Here is a 7,324-nt window from a genome sequence, read left to right as displayed (position 1 = left end):
GGCCTCCTTCGCTGGGGTCTTCTTCCGACGCTTGCCGCGCCGAACGACCGTCGTCCACTGCTCCGTTGTTGTACTAGCGGACGGCGGCGGGGCGCGACTCGTGCCCGGATCGCCAGCTGGAACCGGTTGAGTTGCCCGGTCCCTACTCTGGGTTGGTGCCTTCGGTGCTCGCGGAGCGGAATGCGAGGCACTCCTTGCGGCTTTCGCATTGCGTGCCGGCTTCCTCTTGCCGGGTTGTGCGAGCCGTTCCTCAATTGCGGCAAGTCGGATATTAAAAATGTCTCCGATCTGCCGTACAATTCTCGCCTCCAGGCTCTCATCTGGAGAAGCCGCGACCGGCTGTATAGGGGCCGGTGCAGCACATGTCTTGTCCTTGGTAGCCTCACCAGGCGCACGCTGCGGCACTGACGAGGCTTGCAGCTCTTGTAGCTGGTTTTTAGCTTGCGGAGCTCAACGCTCTGCTCCAGCAATCTCCTCTTCAGGTCTATGGTCTCGTCGACATATGACTGAACCTGACGCTCAAGGTTTTCCCTCTCGGCTCTAAGCTCGAGCACCTCTTTCGCGTTTGGGGCGTTAGCGACTGCCTTGCGAAGTGCCCTCATCTCGACGGCGCTTCTGACCGACTCCTCGCGGATGCCGGTCAGCATAATTTGCCGCTCCTTCAATTCAGCCTCCAACCGGGCGTTGTCTTTGCGCAGATCAGCGCATTCGGCCGTGTTCGTCCGGTCAACGAACCACTCCGTGTTTCTGCGGATGGTCGTTATATTCTCTTTGATCGTCTTTATAATCGTACCCTTCAAGTGGCCAGATTTTTTGACGGCCTCCAAAACGTTTCTGGCACATTCATCCATTTCGGCTCCGACGACGTCTGCTCGCTTAATTTCCTCCCCGGGAATATGTTGTAATGGCGAGTCACTGGTTTCGAAGTGCCGGCAACGGCCTCTGCGGCCTCTTTCTCCATTTCTCTATCGACATATTCGGCAAGGTCGGCCCTCGCCTGCGACAGTCCTGCATATCGGCCCGTGGCCTTAGGTGAAATAGCCTTGGGCGGAACGGTGTTTCCTCCTTCGTACAGAGCGACACGGAACTGCTCTGCGCTGCTGGGGGCTTTTGCCTTCCCAGCCTTTCCCTTCCTCTTAGCCGAGGTTTGTGAGTCGCTTTCGACAACTGACGACTCCTCATCACTTCTCGAATAGCGCCTTTTGCGCCTGGAGCGAGGACGCTCAAAAAGTCCTCATCCTCACTGAATAACATACTTGCACACGAAGTCGACCGCGAAAGTGAGCTGTCGATCTCGCGGGCAAGCATGGACAATTCATCGTCCATAGCCGGATCGATCTCCATACTCCGGCGAGCTCGTACCGGGACCACTTTGGTCTCCAGTCCCACCTCCTTCACTATCTCTCCTCTCACAACAACATCTTCTCCTACTCCCCTCAGGCCTTCCGTTGCCCCCCAGATACACGGGGCTGACCACCCCCGGCTGAACCGGTGCGGTGGTGGCGGATTCTCCGTCTCCCGACGGTACCGCCCTGGGAATTCAGTTTGCGACTGGCCATTCTCATGTTTTCCTTTTTTAACGGGGGAGGTCCCGTGAAGGCGAAGAGTGAAAACGAAAAATGATAGAATCTCTAAATAGCGAGAAGTCACTTACCGCCGTTGCCCAGGATGCACCAGGCCCCAGCCATTGTCAGCCACCGTTCCCGCCGGACGTATCCGCACCAGGACAAGTGACCGTACAATGAGCCAGGGCACTCTTGGAGGTTTTCCGACCCAGCACCCCAACCTACCCTAACCTAACCTAACCTAACCTACCCTAACCTAACCTAACCTAACCTAACCTAACCTAACCTAACCTAACCTAACCTAACCTAACCTAACCTAACCTAACCTAACCTAACCTAACCTAACCTAACCTAACCTAACCTAACCTAACCTAACCTAACCTAACCTAACCTAACCTAACCTAACCTAACCTAAACCTAAACCTAAACCTAAACCTAAACCTAAGCCTAAACCTAAACCTAAGCCTAAACCTAAGCCTAAACCTAAACCTAAACCTAAACCTAAACCTAAACCTAAACCTAAACCTAAACCTAAACCTAAACCTAAACCTAAACCTAAACCTAAACCTAAACCTAAACCTAAACCTAAACCTAAACCTAAACCTAAACCTAAACCTAAACCTAAACCTAAACCTAAACCTAAACCTAAACCTAAACCTAAACCTAAACCTAAACCTAAACCTAAACCTAAACCTAAACCTAAACCTAAACCTAAACCTAAACCTAAGCCTAAACCTAAACCTAAACCTAAACCTAAACCTAAACCTAAACCTAAACCTAAACCTAAACCTAAACCTAAACCTAAACCTAAACCTAAACCTAAACCTAAACCTAAACCTAAACCTAAACCTAAACCTAAACCTAAACCTAAACCTAAACCTAAACCTAAACCTAAACCTAAACCTAAACCTAAACCTAAACCTAAACCTAAACCTAAACCTAAACCTGAGGCCTGAAACCTAAACCTAAACCTAGGCCTAAACCTAAACCTAAACCTAGGCCTGAGCCTAAACCTAGGCCTGAGCCTAAGCCTAAACCTGAGCCTAAACCTAAACCTAAACCTAAACCTAAACCTAGGCCTAAACCTAAACCTAAACCTAAGCCTGAGCCTAAACCTAACCTAAACCTAAACCTAAACCTAAACCTAAACCTAAACCTAAACCTAAACCTAAACCTAAACCTAAACCTAAACCTAAACCTAAACCTAAACCTAAACCTAAACCTAAACCTAAACCTAAACCTAACCTAATCCTAAACCTAAACCTAAACCTAAACCTAAACCTAAACCTAAACCTAAACCTAAACCTAAACCTAAACCTAAACCTAAACCTAAACCTAAACCTAAACCTAAACCTAAACCTAAAGCCTGAAGCCTAAACCTAAACCTAAAACCTAAACCTAAACCTAAACCTAAACCTAAGCCTAAACCTAAACCTAAGCCTAAACCTAAACCTAAACCTAAGCCTAAACCTAAACCTAAACCTAAACCTAAACCTAAACCTAAACCTAAACCTAAACCTAAACCTAAACCTAAGCCTAAACCTAAACCTAAACCTAAACCTAAACCTAAACCTAAACCTAAACCTAAACCTAAACCTAAACCTAAACCTAAACCTAAACCTAAACCTAAACCTAAACCTAAACCTAAACCTAAACCTAAACCTAAACCTAAACCTAAACCTAAACCTAAACCTAAACCGCAGGTAAATAAAACAGATCTCCGAATATAAGCCATAGAAAGGAGCAGAAATCTTATCGCCGTAGAGACTTACGGTTCCGCCATCTAGTTTGCGATAGTGCGCAACTTTTCTTAACGTGTCGGATGTGTTTATAAAATTACGTAATTTCCGCCATCTAGCGTGAAATAGCGTGCAATCTGCTATATATTGCGTGTTTGATCAGTTGATAATTTTTGAATTATACTACATGGCTTGGAAAATTGTGCCGTCTAGCGTGCGAGGGCATTAAGCAAATTAAAATTAAAGTTTCGCCATCTAGAGTGAAATAGCGGTTCAGCTACTTATTGTGCCTTGAATAAGGTATATATACGAATTATTGTAAATGATTTGGCAAATTTCGCCATCGCCATGCAATGTAAGCAAATTGCAACAACAACAATATGGTCTTCTCTTGCCCCCCATGATGAGGTGTGGGCGGGCTAGGTAGGGGGGGCCTCAGGGCGTACCCCATTACCCCGGCTTCTACTCCGGAGGCTACGACCTGCGGGTCGCTGGGTTTGCCGGCATACACTGTTACGGTCTGTATATGCTGGCGTGGTGTCTTCGTTCTTCAAGTCTTCTTTATTCGCTCGTGTATTTTTGTTTTTTTTTTGTTTATTTTGTGTAGTTAATACATTAGGGCGAGATTAGCCCCCCCCCCCCCCCCCCAAGATCGGAGGGGCAGCCTGAACTCTGTTCCGAGAAACATTGTTTAGAGAGGGATTCTCCACAAAATGTGGTACTCTCCCGGGGTATGTTTGTTTTGAATTCCGCCATTTCATGTAAGGTTTTGCTGGTCCACAGCTTCGTCTTTTCTGTCATCAAGATTAACATTACCTTTTGTACATATGCGGGGATTATCACAAGTCTTCGCAAATAATTTCCGACTGCATGGATTTGAGAATATTATTAATTATAAATATTTTTTTGATTTGCTAATACATTATCTGAATGATTAATAATATATTTCACTGTTTTCTTGAATATCTTGAATAATTTGAACCATATTTAACTCACAAATTCATTAAAATGTTATACGACTGTATATAATATAGGACGAAGTCAATATATGGCGCTATGTGTTAATGCAACCCTAATTGAACGTTACTTATTTAGTTTAATAATAACAATAAATTATCATGACATCACATGATTTAGTAACAAATGTAATTTTGCATCATTGTGTTGATATTGTGATTTAATGATTCGAAACTTAATCTGTAAAAGAATACGCAATTAGGTATTATTAAATATTCTGTGAAATAATGTAATTTGTAGTTATTAGAAATTAGACTACATGTAATATTCAAGACATGCGAGTGATATATATTAGCAATTGATTTCATTACGCGGCTGTTGCTGATAAGAAACGGTTTGATTATTGCTGAATAGTATGAAAGAACAGGTGTTCGATGTGTGAACGACGGTATAATAACAGTCTTATGACAGTGCTGATGTTAGTCTTGTGCTGCAGTCTCGCGGAGTTCGTTGTTCTGACAGTCTGGGGTGGTCGGGCAAAATATAAGGTAAAGTGTATTTAAATTATAAACTATAATGTAGTTATTGTTGTTATGTTCTAAATAAAAAAAAAAATAGTAATTGCGAGATATCCTGCGAGATAACTGCGCAGAGATGTTGCATCTCTGTGCATCTTCTACCGAATTTATCATGGGGAGTGTTCTGAGGAATTGTTCGGATTGATACCTGCTGCTGATTTTCACCACCGTATAACCCGCCACAAACTAAACTTTCATCCCAATCATCTGGACGAGTGGCGGTCTTCCACCGTGCGTTTTTCAAGGCACTTTCTTCCACGCACAACCATTCTTTGGAATCAACTTCCAGCAGCAGTATTTCCGAACTGATACGACATAACCTAACCTTCAAGAAAAGAGTATATTCCTTTTTAAAAGGCCGGCAGCACACCTGCAATGCCGCTGGTGTTGTGGATGATCATGGGCGGCGGTAGTCACTTACCATCAGGTGAGCCGCATGCTCGTTTGCCCCCTGTGTTGTAAAAAAAATCCTATTTATTGATGTAATTTGAACAGTCATCATACGAATTGGTCAAACAAAATTGAAAGCCGAGTGTCGCAAAGCGCGTTCTATCAGACTTAATTCCATATATCATTCAAGTACCAATTCTTTGGCGTAATATCGTACCTATACCCAATGCCCGCAACACTTTTGAAAACTATGTCAAATTCAGGCCATTATCTCTTATGTCATATGTATGTACAATATTTCATTCTACGGTATTAAAACGTCAAGAATGGTATATCGAGATTCAAGATTCAAGATTTATTTATTTGTAAAACATGCGTATAAATACATGCAGATGTTCGACATGTTTAGCCTGTACGCCATACAAAAATATGTGGTTACACAGATAGTTCACATTATACATCAAGTCCATTTTATACCATTAATCGTCATCACATTACAATTTTCAAATACATTTAAATAAATAATAATTGTCAGTCAAAATAAAAGAACGATGTCACAATGATGTTATTAATGACACACAATATATGGTATATACGTTCATATGCAACAGGATTCAGCAAATGGGAATCTTTACACGAACAAGGCTGTCTTGTTCGTTTGGTATCATATATACAAATAAATATGTTGATGATTTGATAATAATAATAGTATAATCTTTATTAACAATCTAATTGCTGTTGGTGTTCCTTAAATAAATAAATAATTGACACCGGCACGGTAAGATTGTTGTCCAGCATAGGTCTCCCCTAGAGTTCGCCATTGAATGCGATTCTGCGCTTGTCTTTTCCAGGTGTGTCCCGCTGTGCTGGGTCGGAAAACCTCCAAGAGTGTCCTGGTTCATTGTACGGTCACCTGTCCTGGTGCGGATACGTCCGGTGGGAACGGTGGCTGACTATGGCTGTGACCTGGTGCATCCCAGGCAACGGCGGTAAGTGATTTCCCGCTATTTAGAGATCTCACTTACCGACGGCTAATATTCCGACACTGTAGGCAGTATATGCTCCTCGCTTTGTCGATCAAGTCGACAACTCTGGGGATGCATAACTAGCCTGCCCTTCTTCGTTTACCCCCTTCTTTTATTTCTTCTTCATTGTTTTGCTTTGGTTCACTCTTTTTCCTATCCTTTTGCCTATTCTGTTGTTTTGTTTCTTTTCTTGTTGCACGGAATGGCAGCTGCGGACCTATATGCCGCCGCTGCGAGGGGCGAGGTTGCTCGCTCGGAAGTTTGTTAGGGCTCCAACAAATTAGGGCCACTGGGGAGTCGACGGGTCCGGTGGGTGCTTAACTGCGCAGCCGAACTGGCCTTGCGCCACCGTCGACAAACTCGTAATCCCTCACGGAGGTGTGGTCATGTTTTACACCCGAGTGGGGGGACGGGGGCCTTGGCTTAGCCGCCTGGGCCGCGAGGAGACAACCTTTATAAAAAAACCGGTTGTTTAAGCTCTGGTGCCTGGCGAGGGACAGCTCACCCTGCGGAGCACGCCACTGGATACCTATTCCGGCTGGCGTGTTCTGCAGGGTGGATGGGTCGGTGACGTAACATCGGCCGCAAGGGCATCAACCTTTGGGCATCTGCTGCACCCAAAGAGTAGTAGGCCGTGCATGAAAGCAGGGGGCGACCCCATGCACGAAACATATCCCCTATGCTCGTGTGAACATATATGGAACCAATTAAAAACCCAAAACATAATGACGAAGTGTCCGCGAAGGACGGAGAGAAGGTAGTGTCCGCGAAGAACGGTGTTGAGGCGGTGTCCGCGAAGGACGGAATGGATGCAATGCCCGAAAAGGGCACTCCTCGTGATAGCGCTAGAAGCGCCATGAGACTAAGGAGTGCTGGCTGCAGCGCTGGGAGCAGTCTCTCCCGTTCGAGCTCGCGCTCAACGGTTGTAGACGAGACTTACATCGGCATGTCTGTCGACCAGTACATAACTGAGCAGTATATGGCTGGGCGGAAGAGGCTCGTTCGGGCTCGGAGACATCGGGGTCAATGAGTTCAATGACCAAAAACTCTATGACAATTAAGCTTGGTGC

Source organism: Galleria mellonella, unplaced genomic scaffold (genome assembly GCF_026898425.1).
Source record: "Galleria mellonella isolate WM207_F2 unplaced genomic scaffold, CSIRO_AGI_GalMel_v1 utg33, whole genome shotgun sequence".
NCBI classification, from domain to species: Eukaryota; Metazoa; Arthropoda; class Insecta; order Lepidoptera; family Pyralidae; genus Galleria; species Galleria mellonella.
This window is presented reverse-complemented; position numbering follows the sequence as displayed.